Source organism: Puntigrus tetrazona, unplaced genomic scaffold, assembly GCF_018831695.1.
Source record: "Puntigrus tetrazona isolate hp1 unplaced genomic scaffold, ASM1883169v1 S000000964, whole genome shotgun sequence".
NCBI classification, from domain to species: domain Eukaryota; kingdom Metazoa; phylum Chordata; class Actinopteri; order Cypriniformes; family Cyprinidae; genus Puntigrus; species Puntigrus tetrazona.
Window position 1 is genome coordinate 23,963 of NW_025048559.1, and position 16,713 is coordinate 40,675.

The 16,713-nt window shown below is 38.3% G+C and overlaps 4 non-coding genes and 21 pseudogenes across 4 annotated transcripts; all 25 read left to right on the plus strand.

The window, feature by feature from the left end:
* The first annotated feature begins 838 nt into the window (after positions 1-838).
* LOC122336372 lies at positions 839-957 on the plus strand (annotated as a pseudogene).
* Positions 958-1,234: 277 nt separating this feature from the next.
* Positions 1,235-1,357, plus strand: LOC122336360 (annotated as a pseudogene).
* Positions 1,358-2,039: 682 nt separating this feature from the next.
* On the plus strand, positions 2,040-2,157 carry LOC122336388 (annotated as a pseudogene).
* A 4,289-nt stretch (positions 2,158-6,446) lies between these two features.
* Positions 6,447-6,570, plus strand: LOC122336382 (annotated as a pseudogene).
* Positions 6,571-8,453: 1,883 nt separating this feature from the next.
* Positions 8,454-8,572, plus strand: LOC122336350 (annotated as a pseudogene).
* A 278-nt stretch (positions 8,573-8,850) lies between these two features.
* LOC122336355 lies at positions 8,851-8,968 on the plus strand (annotated as a pseudogene).
* Positions 8,969-9,251: 283 nt separating this feature from the next.
* Positions 9,252-9,360, plus strand: LOC122336375 (annotated as a pseudogene).
* Positions 9,361-9,639: 279 nt separating this feature from the next.
* On the plus strand, positions 9,640-9,758 carry LOC122336354 (annotated as a pseudogene).
* Positions 9,759-10,035: 277 nt separating this feature from the next.
* Positions 10,036-10,153, plus strand: LOC122336343 (annotated as a pseudogene).
* A 277-nt stretch (positions 10,154-10,430) lies between these two features.
* LOC122336320 lies at positions 10,431-10,549 on the plus strand. The gene has a single exon (XR_006249219.1). It is a non-coding gene; the product is annotated as a 5S ribosomal RNA (ribosomal RNA).
* A 282-nt stretch (positions 10,550-10,831) lies between these two features.
* On the plus strand, positions 10,832-10,950 carry LOC122336334 (annotated as a pseudogene).
* A 274-nt stretch (positions 10,951-11,224) lies between these two features.
* On the plus strand, positions 11,225-11,343 carry LOC122336344 (annotated as a pseudogene).
* Positions 11,344-11,617: 274 nt separating this feature from the next.
* LOC122336417 lies at positions 11,618-11,736 on the plus strand. The gene has a single exon (XR_006249255.1). It is a non-coding gene; the product is annotated as a 5S ribosomal RNA (ribosomal RNA).
* A 281-nt stretch (positions 11,737-12,017) lies between these two features.
* On the plus strand, positions 12,018-12,136 carry LOC122336356 (annotated as a pseudogene).
* A 276-nt stretch (positions 12,137-12,412) lies between these two features.
* Positions 12,413-12,531, plus strand: LOC122336357 (annotated as a pseudogene).
* Positions 12,532-12,813: 282 nt separating this feature from the next.
* Positions 12,814-12,932, plus strand: LOC122336428 (annotated as a pseudogene).
* Positions 12,933-13,209: 277 nt separating this feature from the next.
* On the plus strand, positions 13,210-13,328 carry LOC122336324 (annotated as a pseudogene).
* A 273-nt stretch (positions 13,329-13,601) lies between these two features.
* Positions 13,602-13,720, plus strand: LOC122336413. Its single transcript, XR_006249251.1, has one exon. It is a non-coding gene; the product is annotated as a 5S ribosomal RNA (ribosomal RNA).
* A 282-nt stretch (positions 13,721-14,002) lies between these two features.
* Positions 14,003-14,121, plus strand: LOC122336392. The gene has a single exon (XR_006249229.1). It is a non-coding gene; the product is annotated as a 5S ribosomal RNA (ribosomal RNA).
* A 280-nt stretch (positions 14,122-14,401) lies between these two features.
* Positions 14,402-14,521, plus strand: LOC122336369 (annotated as a pseudogene).
* Positions 14,522-14,803: 282 nt separating this feature from the next.
* On the plus strand, positions 14,804-14,922 carry LOC122336326 (annotated as a pseudogene).
* A 278-nt stretch (positions 14,923-15,200) lies between these two features.
* LOC122336419 lies at positions 15,201-15,319 on the plus strand (annotated as a pseudogene).
* Positions 15,320-15,599: 280 nt separating this feature from the next.
* LOC122336367 lies at positions 15,600-15,718 on the plus strand (annotated as a pseudogene).
* A 278-nt stretch (positions 15,719-15,996) lies between these two features.
* On the plus strand, positions 15,997-16,115 carry LOC122336422 (annotated as a pseudogene).
* Positions 16,116-16,405: 290 nt separating this feature from the next.
* LOC122336323 lies at positions 16,406-16,524 on the plus strand (annotated as a pseudogene).
* Positions 16,525-16,713: the final 189 nt, after the last annotated feature.

Below are 16,713 nucleotides of genomic sequence, written 5' to 3' on the forward strand. Positions count from 1 at the left end.
CACCTTAAAATAGGGGCTTTTTGCGGCTTTAACCACGGCCATACCACCCTGTTCACGCCTGATCTCATCAGAAGCTAAGCAGAGTTGGGCCTGGTTAGTACTTGGATGGGAGACTGCCTAGGAATACCCAGGTGCTGCAAGATTTTTGAGTTTTTCACTCACTTATCTAATACAGCGGCCCATGTAGTGTGGCCATGGTTTGACCAGCTCTTTGCTTTTCCCTTACTGCTTATTTAATTCAGTGCCTTTAAATTAGCTGTACTTTAAGCTCAGAAGATTTGACTGTTTTTAACTACTTAACTAATTATACTTATCTTTAATGTGTAACTCATTTTGAAGTATTTTTTTGTATTTCATTCATTACTTATCTACTAGTATAATGGCACTTAATGTACCACACCTTAAAATACTGAGGCTTTTGCTTAGCAGCTTTACGCTTACAGCCAAATACCACCCTGTTTCATACTAGTCTACGTCTGATCTCAGAAGCTAAGCAGATTTGGGCCTAGTTAGTACTTGGATGGGGACTGCCTGGGAATACCAGGTGCTGTAAGTTTTTGAGTTTTCACTACTTATCTAATACACTGGCCCTTGAGTGTGGTCAAAGTTTGAGGCAGCTCTTTGCTTTCCCTTACTGCTTATTTAATTCATTTGCCTTTAAAGTAGCTGTTCTTTAAACAGAGTTTTGACTGTTTTAAGTAACTTAACTAATGCTCTTATCTTTAATGTAGCTCATTTTGAAGTATTTTTTTTTTTGTATTTCATTTCATTTACTTATCTAGTATAATGGCACTTGGTGTACCTCACCTTAAAATAGGGGCTTTTTGCAGCAGCTTTAGCTTACGGCCATACCACCTGTACCGCCTGATCTGCGTCTGATCTCAGAAGCTAAGCAGAGTTGGGCCTGAGTTGGTACTTGGATGGGAGACTGCTAGGGAATTCCAGGTGCCGTAAGTTTTTGAGTTTTCACTACTTATCTAATACACTGGCCCTTAGTGTGGTCAAAGTTTGACCAGCTCTTTGCTTTCCCATACCTGTATTTAATTCAATTGCCTTTAAAGTAGCTGTTCTTTAAACAGAGATTTGACTGTTTTTAACTACTTAACTAATGCTCTTATCTTTAATGTAGCTCATTTTTGAAGTATTTTTTGTATTTCATTCATTGCTTATCTAGTATAATGGCACTTAATATTGCCTCACCTTAAAATAAGAGGGCTTTTTGCTTGCAGCTCTAGCTTACAGCCATACCACCCTTTTCACGCCCTGATCTCGTCTGATCTCAGAGAAGCTAAAGCAGAGTTGGGCCTGGTTAGTACTTGAATGGGAGACTGCCTAGGAATACCAGGTGCTGTAAGTTTTGAGTTTTTTCACTGCTTATCTAATACACTGGCCCTTGATTGTGTGGTCAAAGTTTGACCAGCTCTTTGCTTTTCCTTACTGTATTTAAATTCAATTTGCCTTTAAAGTAGCTGTTCTTTAAACAGAGTTTGACTGTTTTTAACTACTTAACTAATGCTCTTATCTTTAATGTAGCTCATTTTTGAAGTATTTTTTTTTTTTTATATTTCATCCATTACTTATCTAGTATAATGGCACTTAGTGTGCCTCACCTTGCAAAATAGGGGCTTCTTTACAGCAGCTTTCGCAAGCCCGTACCACCCTGTTCACGCCTGATCTCGTCTGATCTCAGAAGCTAAGCAGAGAGTTGGGCCTGTTTAGTACTTGGATGGGAGACTGCCCTAGGAATACCAGGTGCTGTAAGTTTTGAGTTTTTCACTACTTATCTAATACACTGGCCCTTAGTGTGGTCAAAGTTTATTCCAGCTCTTTGCTTTCCCTTACTGCTTTTTAATTCAATTGCCTTTAAAGAAGCCGTTCTTTAAACAGAGTTTGACTATTTTTAACTACTTAACTAATACTCTTATCTTTAATGTAGCTCATTTTGAAGTATTTTTTTGTATTTCATTCATTACTTATCTAGTATAATGGCACTTGAAGTGGCACCTCACCCTTAAAATAGGGGCTTTTTGCAGCAGCTTTTGTGCAGCCATACCGCCTGTTCACGCCTGATCTCGTCTGATCTCAGAAGCTAAGCAGAGTTGGGCCTAGATTAGTACTTGGATGGGAGGCTGCCTAGGAATACCAGGTGCTCTCAGTTTTTTGAGTTTTCACTACTTATCTAATACACTGGCCCTTAGTGTGGTCATTTGAGATTTTGACCAGCTCTTTTGCTTTCATACTGCTTATTTAATTCAATTGCCTTTAAAGAAGCCGTTCTTTAAACAGAGTTTGACTATTTTTAACTTCTTAACTAATGCTCTTATCTTTAATGTAGCTCATTTTGAAGTATTTTTTGTATTTCATTCATTACTTATCTAGTATAATGGCATAATGTGCCTCACCTTAAAATAGGAGGCTTTTGCAGCAGCTCTGCGCTTGCCACCACCACCCTTTTCACGCCTGATCTTCGTCTGATCTCAGAAGCTACGCAGAGTTGGGCCTAGTTAGTACTTGGATAGGGGAGACTGCCTAGGAATACCAGGTGCTGTAAGTTTTTGAGTTTTTCACTGCTTATCTAATACACTGGCCCTTGAGTGTGGTCAAAGTTTGACCAGCTCTTTGCTAGCTTTCCCTTACTGTACTTTAATTCAATTGCCTTAAAAAGTAGCTGTTCTTTAAACAGAGTTTGACTGTTTTTAACTACTTAACTAATGCTCTTATTTTTAATGTAGCTCATTTTGAAGTATTTTTTTTTTTTTGTATTTCATCCATTACTTATCTAGTATAATGTGGCATGGTGTGCCTCACCTTAAAATAGGGGCTTCTTGCAGCAGCTTTAGCTTAGGCGTACCACCTATTCACGCCCTGATCATCGTCTGATCTCAGAAGCTAAGCAGAGTTGGGCCTAGTTAGTACTTGGATGGCAGACTGCCTATGAATACCAGGTGCTGTAAGTTTTTGAGTTTTTCACTACTTATCTAATACACTGGCCCTTAGTGTGGTCAAAGTTTGACCAGCTCTTTCACTTTTCCCTTACTGCTTATTTAATTCAATTGCCTTTAAAGTAGCTGTTCTTTAAACAGAGTTTGACTCATTTTAACTACTTAACTAATGCTCTTTATCTTTAATGTAGCTCATTTTGAAGTATTTTTTTTTGTATTTCATTCATTACTTATCTAGTATAATGGCACTTGGTGTGCCTCACCAGCTTAAAATAGGGGGCTTTTTGCAGCAGCTTTAGCTTCTGAGCCGTGCCTGCCCTGTTCACGCCTGATCTCTCGTCTGATCTCAGAAGCTAAGCAGAGTTGGGCCTAGTTAGAGTACTTGGATGGCAGACTGCCTATGAATACCAGGTGCTGTAAGTTTTTTGAGTTTTTCAATGCTTATCTAATACACTGGCCCATAGTGTGGTCAAAAGATTAATGACTCTTTGCTTTCACTTACTGCTTATTTAATTCAATTGCCTTTAAAGTAGCTGTTCTTTAAACAAGAGAGTTTGACTATTTTTTAACTACTTAACTAATACTCTTATCTTTAATGTAGCTCATTTTGAAACTATTTTTTTGTATTTCATTCATTGCACTTATCTAGTATAGTGGCACTTAGTGTGCCTCACCTTAAAATAGAGGCTTTTTGCAGCAGCTTTAGCTTACGGCCATACCGCCCTGTTCACGCCTGATCTCGTCTGATCTCAGAAGCTAAGCAGAGTTGGGCCTATGAGTTAGTAGCTTGGACAGAGGAGACTGCCTAGGAATACCAGGTGCTCTCAGTTTTTGAGTTTTTCACTACTTATCTAATACACTAGCTGTAGTGTGGTCAAAGATTTGGCCAGCTCTTTGCTTTCCCATACTGTATTTAATTCAATTTGCCTTTAAAGCCCGTTCTTTAAACAGAGTTTGGCTTCTTTTTAACTGCCAACTAACTAAATGCTCTTATCTTTAATGTAGCTCATTTTTGAAGTATTTTTTTGTATTTCATTCATTACTTATCTAGTATAATGGCACTTGTGTGCCTCACCTTAAAATAGGGGCTTCTTGCAGTGGCTTTAAGCAGGCCGTTCCACCTGTTCACGCCTGATCTCGTCATCTGATCTCAGAAGCTAGCCAGAGTTGGGGCCTAGTTAGTACTTGGATAGCAGACTTCCTATAGATACCAGTGTGCTGTAAGGTTTTGAGTTTTTTTCACTGCTTATCTAATACACTGGCCCTTAGTGTGGTCAAAGTTTGACCAGCTCTTTGCTTTTCCTTACTGCTTATTTAATTCAATTACCTTTAAAGTAGCAGTTCTTTAAACAGAGGATTTGACTGTTTTAACTACTTAACTAATGCTCTTATCTTTGATGTAGCTCATTTTGAAGTATTTTTTTTTTTTTTGTATTTCATTCATTGCTTATCTAGATATAATGGCACCCAGTGTACCTCACCTTAAAATAGAGAGCTTTTTGCAGCAGCTTTAAAGCTACGGCCGCTACCACCCTGTTCACGCCTGATCTCGTCTGATCTTAGAAGCTAAGCAGAGTTGTACCTAGTTGGTGCTAGGATGGGAGACTGCCTAGGAATACCAGGTGCTGTAAGTTTTTGAGTTTTTCACTACTTATCTAATACACTGGCCCTTAGTGTGGTCAAAGTTTGACCAGCTCTTTGCTTTCCCTTACTGCTTATTTGCATCAATTGCCTTTAAAGTAGCTGTTCTTTAAACAGAGTTTGACTATTTTTAACTACTTAACAAATGCTCTTATCTTTAATGTAGCTCATTTTGAAAGTATTTTTTCTGTTATTTCATTCATTATACTTATCTAGTATAATGGCACTTAGTGTGCCTCACCTTGAGAATAGGGAGCTTTTTGCAGCAGCTTTAGCTTACGGCCATACCACCCTGTTCACGCCTGGTCTAAATCTGATCTCAGAAGCTAAGCAGAGTTTGAGGCCTAGTTAGTACTTGGATGTGAGACTGCCTACCAAGATACCTGCCAGGTGCTGTAAGTTTTGAGTTTTTCACTACTTATCTAATACCTGGCCCATAGTGCGAGTCAAAGATTGACCAGCTCTTTGCTTTCCTTACTGTATTTAATTCAATTGCCTTTAAAGTAGCTGTTCTTTAAACAGAGTTTGACTGTTTTTAACTACTTAACTAATGCTCTTATCTTTAATGTAGCTCATTTTGGAGTATTTTTTTTTTTGTATTTCATTCATTGCTTATCTGAGTATAATGGCATGGTGTGGCCTCACAGTAAAAATAGAGGCTTTTTGCATGCAGCTTTAAGCTTACGGCCATACCACCCTGTTCCTTGCCTGATCTCAGAAGCTAAGCAGAGTTGAGAATGGTTAGTACTTGGATGGGGAGACTGCCTAGGAATACCAGGTGCTGCAAGTTTTTGAGTTTCACTACTTATCTAATACAACGGCCCTTGAGTGTGGCCCATAGATTTGACCATTTGCTTTGCACGCCTTACTGCTTATTTAATTCAATTGCCTTTAAATTAGCTATGCTTTAAACAGAAGTTTGACTGTTTTTAACTGCTTAACTAATGCTCTTATCTTTAATGTAGCTCATTTTTGAAGTATTTTTGTATTTCATTCATTGCACTTATCTAGTATAATGGCATAATGTACCACACCTTAAAATACAGACTTTTGTAGCTTTCGCACGGCCATACCACCCTCTTCTACGCCTGATCCTCGTCTGATCTCAGAAGCTAAGCAGATTTGGGCCTAGATTAGTACTTGGATTAGGAGACTGCCTAGGAATACCAGGTGCTGTAAGCTTTTGAGCTTTTTCACTGCTTATCTAATACACTGGCCCTTAGTGTGGTCAAAGATTTGACCAGCTCTTTGCTTTTCCCTTACTGCTTATTTAATTCAATTGCCTTTAAAGTAGCTGTTCTTTAGAAACAGAGTTTGACTGTTTTTAACTTCACTTAACTAATGCTCTTATCTTTAATGTAGCTCATTTTGAAGTATTTTTTTTTGTATTTCATCCATTACTTATCTAGTATAATGGCATGAGTGTGCCTCACCTTAAAATAGAGGGCTTCTTGCAGCAGCTTTCGCTTAGGCACGTACCACCCTGTTCACGCCTGATCTAAGTCTGATCTCAGAAGCTAAGCAGGAGTTGGGCCTAGTTAGTACTTGGATGGCAGACTGCCTATGAATACCAGGTGCTGTAAGTTTTTGAGATTTTTCACTACTTATCTAATACACTGGCCCTTAGTGTGGTCAAAGTTTGACCAGCTCTTTGCTTTCCCTTACTGCAGCTGAATTCATTCAATTGCCTTTAAAGTGGCTGTTCTTTAAACAGAGTTTGACTGTTTTTAACTACTTAACTAATGCTCTTATCTTTAATGTAGCTCGTTTTGAAGTATTTTTTTTTTTGTATTTCATTCATTACTTATCTAGTATAATGGCACTTAGCGTGCCTCACCTTAAAATAGGGCTTTTGTAGCTTTCACTTACAGCCATACCACCCACACTTCACGCCTGATCACTCGTCTGATCTCAGAAGCTAAGCCAGAGTTGGGCCTAGTTGGTACTTGGATGGGAGACTGCCTAGGAATACCAGGTGCTGTAAGTTTTTTGAGTTTTTTCACTACTTATCTAATACACTGTGGCCCTTAGTGTGGTCAAAGTTTGACCAGCTCTTTGCTTTCCCTTACTGCTTATTTAATTCAATATGCCTTTAAAGTAGCTGTTCTTTAAACAGAGTTTGACTGTTTTTAACTACTTAACTAATGCTCTTATCTTTAATGTAGCTCATTTTGAATATTTTTTTGTATTTCATTCATTACTTATCTAGTATAATGGCATTTAGTGTGCCTCACCGTAAAATATGAGGCTTTTTGCAGCAGCTTTTAGAAGCCACGGCCATGCCGCCTGTTCACGCCTGATCTCGTCTGATCTCAGAAGCTAAGCAGAGTTGGGCCTAGTTAGTACTTGGATGGAGACTGCCTAGGAATACCAGGTGCTCTCAGTTTTTGAGTTTTTTCACTACTTATCTAATACACTGGCCCTTAGTGTGGTCAAAAGTTTGACCAGCTCTTTGCTTTTCCCTTACTGCTTATTTAATTCAATTGCCTTTAAAGTAGCTGTTCTTTAAACAGAGTTTGGCTGTTTTTAACTACTTAACTAATGCTCTTATCTTTAATGTAGCTCATTTTGATATTTTTATTATTTTGTATTTACCCATTACTTATCTAGGTATAATGGCACTTAGTGTGCCTCACCTTAAAATATGGGGCTTTTTGCAGCAGCTTTCACTTACAGCCATACCGCCTGTTCACGCCCTGATCTCGTCTGATCTCAGAAGCTAAGCAGAGTTGGGCCTGAATTAGTACTTGGATGGGAGACTGCCTAGGGAATACCAGGTGCTCTCAGTTTTGGAGTTTTTCACTACTTATCTAATACAACGGCCCTTAATGTGGTCAAAGGTTTGACCAGCTCTTTGCTTTCCCTTACTGCTTATTTAATTCAATTTGCCTTTAAAGTAGCTGTTCTTTAAACAGAGTTTGACTGTTTTAACTACTTAACTAATGCTCTTATCTTTAATGTAGCTCATTTTTGAAGTATTTTTTTTTTTTTGTATTTCATTCATTACTTATCTAGTATAATGGCACTTAAGTGTGCCTCACCTTAAAATAGGGAGCTTTTGCAGCAGCTTTCAGCTTACGGCCATACCACCCTGTTCACGGCTGATCTCGGCTGATCTCAGAAGCTAAGCAGAGTTAGGCCTAGTTAGTACTTGGATGAGAGACTGCCTAGGAAATACCAGATGCTGTAAGTTTTGAGTTTTTTCACTGCTTATCTAATACACTGGCCCTTAGTGTGGTCAAAGTTTGACCAGACTCTTTGCTTCCCTTACTGCTTATTTAATTCAGTTTGCACTTTAAAGTAGCTAATCTTTAAACAGAGTTTGACTGTTTTTAACTACTTAACTAATGCTCTTATCTTTATTGTAGCTCATTTTGAAGTTTTTTTTTTTTTTTTTGAGTATTTCATTCATTACTTATCTAGTATAATGGCACTTAGTGTGCCTCACCTTAAAATATATGGGCTTTTGCAGTAGCTTTGCAGTACGGCCATACCACCCTGTTCACGCCCTGATCTCAGAAGCTAAGCAGAGTTGGGCCTAGTTAGTACTTGGATGGGAGACTGCCTAGGACTACCAGGTGCTGTAAGTTTTGAGTTTTTCACTACTTATCTAATACACTGGCCCTTAGTGTGGTCAAAGTTTGACCAGCTCTTTGCTTTCCCTTACTGCTTATTTAATTCAATTGCCTTTAAAGTAGCTGTTCTTTAAACAGAGTTTGACTGTTTTTAACTACTTAACTAATGCTCTTATCTTTATTGTAGCTCATTTTGAAGTATTTTTTTTTTTTTGTATTTCATTCATTACTTATCTAGTATAATGGCACTTAGTGTGCCTCACCTTAAAATAGGGGGCTTTTTGCAGCAGCTTTCACTTACGGCCATACCACCCTCTTCACGCCTGATCTTGTCTGATCTCAGAAGCTAAGCAGAGTTGAGCCTAGTTAGTACTTGGATGGGAGACTGCCTAGGAATACCAGGTGCTGTAAGTTTTTGAGTTTTTCACTACTTATCTAATACACTGGCCCTTAGTGTGGTCAAAGTTTGACCAGCTCTTTGCTTTCCCTTACTGCTTATTTAATTCAATTGCCTTTAAAGTAGCTGTTCTTTAAACAGAGTTTGACTGTTTTTAAGTACTTAACTAATGCTCTTATCTTTAATGTAGCTCATTTTGAAGTATTTTTTTTTTGTATTTCATTCATTACTTATCTAGTATAATGGCACTTAGTGTGCCTCACCTTAAAATAGGGAGCTTTTTGCAGCAGCTTTCGCTTACGGCCATACCACCCTGTACCGCCTGATCTCGTCTGATCTCAGAAGCTAAGCAGACTTGGGCCTAGTTGGTACTTGGATGGGAGACTGCCTAGGAATTCCAGGTGCTGTAAGTTTTTGAGTTTTTCACTACTTATCTAATACACTGGCCCTTGAGTGTGGTCAAAGTTTGACCAGCTCTTTGCTTTCACTTACTGCTTATTTAATTTAATTGCCTTTAAAGTAGCTGTTCTTTTAAACAGAGTTTGACTGTTTTAACTACTTAACTAATGCTCTTATCTTTATTGTAGCTCATTTTGAAGTATTTTTTTTTTTTTTGTATTTCATTCATTACTTATCTAGTATAATGGCACTTAGTGTGCCTCACCTTAAAATATGGGGCTTTTTGCAGTAGCTTTCGCTTACGGCCATACCACCCTGTTCACGCCTGATCTCAGAAGCTAAGCAGAGTTGGGCCTAGTTAGTACTTGGATGGGAGACTGCCTAGGACTACCAGGTGCTGTAAGTTTTTGAGTTTTTTCACTACTTATCTAATACACTGGCCCTTAGTGTGGTCAAAGTTTGACCAGCTCTTTGCTTTCCCTTACTGCTTATTTAATTCAATTTGCCTTTAAAGTAGCTGTTCTTTAAACAGAGTTTGACTGTTTTTAACTACTTAACTAATGCTCTTATCTTTATTGTAGCTCATTTTGAAGTATTTTTTTTTTTGTATTTCATTCATTACTTATCTAGTATAATGGCACTTAGTGTGCCTCACCTTAAAATAGGGGCTTTTGCAGCAGCTTTAGCTTACGGCCATACCACCCTCTTCACGCCTGATCTTGTCTGATCTCAGAAGCTAAGCAGAGTTGAGCCTAGTTAGTACTTGGATGGGAGACTGCCTAGGAATACCAGGTGCTGTAAGTTTTGAGTTTTTCACTACTTATCTAATACACTGGCCCTTAGTGTGGTCAAAGTTTGACCAGCTCTTTGCTTTCCCTTACTGCTTATTTAATTCAATTGCCTTTAAAGTAGCTGTTCTTTAAACAGAGTTTGACTGTATTTAAGTACTTAACTAATGCTCTTATCTTTAATGTAGCTCATTTTGAAGTATTTTTTTTGTATTTCATTCATTACTTATCTAGTATAATGGCACTTAGTGTGCCCCTCACCTTTAAAATAGGGGCTTTTTGCAGCAGCTTTCGCTTACGGCCATACCACCCTGTACCGCCTGATCTCGTCTGATCTCAGAAGCTAAGCAGAGTTGGGCCTAGTTGGTATTTGGATGGGAGACTGCCTAGGAATTCCAGGTGCTGTAAGCTTTTGAGTTTTTCACTACTTTATCTAATACACTGGCCCTTAGTGTGGTCAAAGTTTGACCAGCTCTTTGCTTTCCTTACTGCTTATTTAATTCAATTGCCTTTAAAGTAGCTGTTCTTTAAACAGAGTTTGACTGTTTTTAACTACTTAACTAATGCTCTTATCTTTAATGTAGCTCATTTTGAAGTATTTTTTTTTGTATTTCATTCATTACTTATCTAGTATAATGGCACTTAATGTGCCTCACCTTAAAATAGGGGCTTTTTGCAGCAGCTCTAAGCTTACGGCCATACCACCCTTTTCACGCCTGATCTCGTCTGATCTCAGAAGCTAAGCAGAGTTGGGCCTGGTTAGTACTTGGATGGGAGACTGCCTAGGAATACCAGGTGCTGTAAGTTTTTTGAGTTTTTCACTACTTATCTAATACACTGGCCCTTAGTGTGGTCAAAGTTTGACCAGCTCTTTGCTTTCCTTACTGCTTATTTAATTCAATTGCCTTTAAAGTGGCTGTTCTTTAAACAGAGTTTGACTGTTTTTAACTACTTAACTAATGCTCTTATCTTTAATGTAGCTCATTTTGGAAGTATTTTTTTTTTTTTGTATTTCATCCATTACTTATCTAGTATAATGGCACTTAGTGTGCCTCACCTTAAAATAGGGGCTTCTTGCAGCAGCTTTGCGCTTAAGGCCGTACCACCCTGTTCACGCCTGATCTCGTCTGATCTCAGAAGCTAAGCAGAGTTGGGCCTAGTTAGTACTTGGATGGGAGACTGCCTAGGAATACCAGGTGCTGTAAGTTTTTGAGTTTTTCACTACTTATCTAATACACTGGCCCTTAGTGTGGTCAAAGTTTGACCAGCTCTTTTGCTTCCCCTTTGCTTATTTAATTCAATTGCCTTTAAAGAAGCCGTTCTTTAAACAGAGTTTGACTATTTTTAACTACTTAACTAATGCTCTTATCTTTAATGTAGCTCATTTTGAAGTATTTTTTTGTATTTCATTCATTACTTATCTAGTATAATGGCACTTAGTGTGCCTCACCTTAAAATATGGGGCTTTTTGCAGCAGCTTTCGCTTACGGCCATACCGCCCTGTTCACGCCTGATCTCGTCTGATCTCAGAAGCTAAGCAGAGTTGGGCCTAGTTAGTACTTGGATGGGAGACTGCCTAGGAATACCAGGTGCTCTCAGTTTTTAAGTTTTTTCACTACTTATCTAATACACTGGCCCTTAGTGTGGTCAAAGTTTGACCAGCTCTTTGCTTTCCCTTACTGCTTATTTAATTCAATTGCCTTTAAAGAAGCCGTTCTTTAAACAGAGTTTGACTATTTTTAACTACTTAACTAATGCTCTTATCTTTAATGTAGCTCATTTTGAAGTATTTTTTGTATTTCATTCATTACTTATCTAGTATAATGGCACTTAATGTGCCTCACCTTAAAATAGGGGCTTTTGCAGCAGCTCTAAGCTTACGGCCATACCACCCTTTTCACGCCTGATCTCGTCTGATCTCAGAAGCTAAGCAGAGTTGGGCCTAGTTAGTACTTGGATGGGAGACTGCCTAGGAATACCAGGTGCTGTAAGTTTTTGAGTTTTTTCACTACTTATCTAATACACTGGCCCTTAGTGTGGTCAAAGTTTGACCAGCTCTTTGCTTTCCCTTACTGCTTATTTAATTCAATTGCCTTTAAAGTAGCTGTTCTTTAAACAGAGTTTGACTGTTTTTAACTACTTAACTAATGCTCTTATTTTAAATGTAGCTCATTTTGAAGTATTTTTTTTTTTTGTATTTCATCCATTACTTATCTAGTATAATGGCACTTAGTGTGCCTCACCTTAAAATAGGGGGCTTCTTGCAGCAGCTTTCGCTTAAGGCCGTACCACCCTGTTCACGCCTGATCTCGTCTGATCTCAGAAGCTAAGCAGAGTTGGGCCTAGTTAGTACTTGGATGGCAGACTGCCTATGAATACCAGGTGCTGTAAGTTTTTGAGTTTTTTCACTACTTATCTAATACACTGGCCCTTAGTGTGGTCAAAGTTTGACCAGCTCTTTGCTTTCCCTTACTGCTTATTTAATTCAATTGCCTTTAAAGTAGCTGTTCTTTAAACAGAGTTTGACTGTTTTTAACTACTTAACTAATGCTCTTATCTTTAATGTAGCTCATTTTGAAGTATTTTTTTGTATTTCATTCATTACTTATCTAGTATAATGGCACTTAGTGTGCCTCACCTTAAAATAGGGGGCTTCTTGCAGCAGCTTTCGCTTAAGGCCGTACCACCCTGTTCACGCCTGATCTCGTCTGATCTCAGAAGCTAAGCAGAGTTGGGCCTAGTTAGTACTTGGATGGCAGACTGCCTATGAATACCAGGTGCTGTAAGTTTTTGAGTTTTTTCACTACTTATCTAATACACTGGCCCTTAGTGTGGTCAAAGTTTGACCAGCTCTTTGCTTTCCCTTACTGCTTATTTAATTCAATTGCCTTTAAAGTAGCTGTTCTTTAAACAGAGTTTGACTGTTTTTAACTACTTAACTAATGCTCTTATCTTTGATGTAGCTCATTTTGAAGTATTTTTTTTTTTTTGTATTTCATTCATTACTTATCTAGTATAATGGCACTTAGTGTGCCTCACCTTAAAATAGGGGGCTTTTTGCAGCAGCTTTCGCTTACGGCCATACCACCCTGTTCACGCCTGATCTCGTCTGATCTCAGAAGCTAAGCAGAGTTGTGCCTAGTTAGTACTAGGATGGGAGACTGCCTAGGAATACCAGGTGCTGTAAGTTTTTGAGTTTTTTCACTACTTATCTAATACACTGGCCCTTAGTGTGGTCAAAGTTTGACCAGCTCTTTGCTTTCCCTTACTGCTTATTTACTTCAATTGCATTTAAAGTAGCTGTTCTTTAAACAGAGTTTGACTGTTTTTAACTACTTAACTAATGCTCTTATCTTTAATGTAGCTCATTTTTGAAGTATTTTTTTGTATTTCATTCATTACTTATCTAGTATAATGGCACTTAGTGTGCCTCACCTTGAAATAGGGGGCTTTTTGCAGCAGCTTTCGCTTACGGCCATACCACCCTGTTCACGCCTGATCTCGTCTGATCTCAGAAGCTAAGCAGAGTTGGGCCTAGTTAGTACTTGGATGGCAGACTGCCTATGAATACCAGGTGCTGTAAGTTTTTGAGTTTTTCACTACTTATCTAATACACCTGGCGTTAGTGCGGTCAAAGATTGACCAGCTCTTTGCTTTCCCTTACTGCTTATTTAATTCAATTGCCTTTAAAGTAGCTGTTCTTTAAACAGAGTTTGACTGTTTTTACCTACTTAACTAATGCTCTTATCTTTAATGTAGCTCATTTTGAAGTATTTTTTCTATTTCATTCATTACTTATCTAGTATAATGGCACTTAGTGTGCCTCACCTTAAAATAGGGGCTTTTTGCAGCAGCTCTTGATTACAGCCATACCACCCTGTTCATGCCTGATCTCGTCTGATCTCAGAAGCTAAGCAGAGTTGGGCCTGGTTAGTACTTGGATGGGAGACTGCCTAGGAATACCAGGTGCTGTAAGTTTTGAGTTTTTTCACTACTTATCTAATACAACGGCCCTTAGTGTGGCCAAAGTTTGACCAGCTCTTTGCTTTCCCTTACTGCTTATTTAATTCAATTGCCTTTAAAGTAGCTGTTCTTTAAACAGAGTTTGACTGTTTTTAACTACTTAACTAATGCTCTTATCTTTAATGTAGCTCATTTTGAAGTATTTTTTTTTTTTTTGTATTTCATTCATTACTTATCTAGTATAATGGCACTTAGTGTGCCTCACCTTAAAATAGGGGGCTTTTTGCAGCAGCTTTAGCTTACGGCCATACCACCCTGTTCACGCCTGATCTCGTCTGATCTCAGAAGCTAAGCAGAGTTGGGCCTAGTTAGTACTTGGATGGGAGACTGCCTAGGAATACCAGGTGCTGTAAGTTTTGAGTTTTTCACTACTTATCTAATACACTGGCCCATAGTGTGGTCAAAGTTTGACCAGCTCTTTGCCTTCCCTTACTGCTTATTTAATTCAATTGCCTTTAAAGTAGCTGTTCTTTAAACAGAGTTTGACTGTTTTTAACTACTTAACTAATGCTCTTATCTTTAATGTAGCTCATTTTGAAGTATTTTTTTTTTTTTGTATTTCATCCATTACTTATCTAGTATAATGGCACTTAGTGTGCCTCACCTTAAAATAGGGGGCTTCTTGCAGCAGCTTTCGCTAAGGCCATTACCACCCCTGTTCACGCCTGATCTCGTCTGATCTCAGAAGCTAAGCAGAGTTGGGCCTAGTTAGTACTTGGATAGGAGACTGCCTAGGAATACCAGGTGCTGTAAGTTTTTGAGTTTTTTCACTACTTATCTAATACACTGGCCCTTAGTGTGGTCAAAGTTTGACCAGCTCTTTGCTTTCCCTTACTGCTTATTTAATTCAATTGCTTTTAAAGTAGCTGTTCTTTAAACAGAGTTTGACTGTTTTTAACTACTTAACTAATGCTCTTATCTTTAATGTAGCTCATTTTGAAGTATTTTTTTTTTTTTGTATTTCATTCATTACTTATCTAGTATAATGGCACTTAGTGTGCCTCACCTTAAAATAGGGGGCTTTTTCCAGCAGCTTTCGCTTACGGCCATACCACCCTCTTCACGCCTGATCTCGTCTGATCTCAGAAGCTAAGCAGAGTTGGGCCTAGTTGGTACTTGGATGGGAGACTGCCTAGGAATACCAGGTGCTGTAAGTTTTGAGTTTTTTTCACTACTTATCTAATACACTGGCCCTTAGTGTGGTCAAAGTTTGACCAGCTCTTTGCTTTCCCTTACTGCTTATTTAATTCAATTGCCTTTAAAGTAGCTGTTCTTTAAACAGAGTTTGACTGTTTTTAACTACTTAACTAATGCTCTTATCTTTAATGTAGCTCATTTTGAAGTATTTTTTTTTGTATTTCATTCATTACTTATCTAGTATAATGGCACTTAGTGTGCCTCACCTTGAAATAGGGAGCTTTTTGCAGCAGCTTTCGCTTACGGCCATACCACCCTGTTCACGCCTGATCTCGTCTGATCTCAGAAGCAAAGCAGAGTTGGGCCTAGTTAGTACTTGGATGGGAGACTGCCTAGGAATACCAGGTGCTGTAAGTTTTTGAGTTTTTTCACTATTTATCTAATACACTGGCCCTTAGTGTGGTCAAAGTTTGACCAGCTCTTTGCTTTCCCTTACTGCTTATTTAATTCAATTGCCTTTAAAGTAGCTGTTCTTTAAACAGAGTTTGACTGTTTTTAACTACTTAACTAATGCTCTTATCTTTAATGTAGCTCATTTTGAAGTTTTTTTTTTTTTGTACATCATTCATTACTTATCTAGTATAATGGCACTTAGTGTGCCTCACCTTAAAATAGGGGGCTTTTTGCAGCAGCTTTCGCTCACAGCCATACCACCTTGTTCACGCCTGATCTCGTCTGATTTTAGAAGCTAAACAGAGTTGGGCCTAGTTAGTACTTGAATGGGAGACTGCCTAGGAATTGCAGGTGCTGTAAGTTTTGAGTTTTTCACTACTTATCTAATACACTGGCCCTTAGTGTGGTCAAAGTTTGACCAGCTCTTTGCTTTCCCTCACTGCTTATTTAATTCAATTGCCTTTAAAGTAGCTGTTCTTTAAACAGAGTCTGACTGTTTCTAACTACTTAACTAATGCTCTTATCTTTAATGTAGCTCATTTTGAAGTATTTTTTTTTTTGTATTTCATTCATTACTTATCTAGTATAATGGCTCTTAGTTTGCCTCACCTTAAAATAGGGGGCTTTTTGCAGCAGCTTTAGCTTACGGCCATACCACCCTGTTCACGCCTGATCTTGTCTGATCTCAGAAGCTAAGCAGAGTTGGGCCTAGTTAGTACTTGGATGGGAGACTGCCTAGGAATACCAGGTGCTGTAAGTTTTGAGTTTTTTTGAGTTTTTTTCATTACTTATCTAATACACTGGCCCTTAGTGTGGTCAAAGTTTGACCAGCTCTTTGCTTTCCCTTACTGCTTATTTAATTCAATTGCCTTTAAAGTAGCTGTTCTTTAAACAGAGTTTGACTGTTTTTAACTACTTAACTAATGCTCTTATCTTTAATGTAGCTCATTTTGAAGTATTTTTTTTTTTGTATTTCATTCATTACTTATCTAGTATAATGGCACTTAGTGTGCCTCACCTTAAAATAGGGGGCTTTTTGCAGCAGCTTTCGCTTACGGCCATACCACCCTTTTCACGCCTGATCTCGTCTGATCTCAGAAGCTAAGCCGAGTTGGGCCTAGTTAGTACTTGGATGGGAGACTGCCTAGGAATACCAGGTGCTGTAAGTTTTTGAGTTTTTTCACTACTTATCTAATACACTGGCCCTTAGTGTGGTCAAAGTTTGACCAGCTCTTTGCTTTCCCTTACTGCTTATTTAATTCAATTGCCTTTAAAGTAGCTGTTCTTTAAACAGAGTTTGACTGTTTGTAACTACTTAACTAATGCTCTTATCTTTAATGTAGCTCATTTTGAAGTAT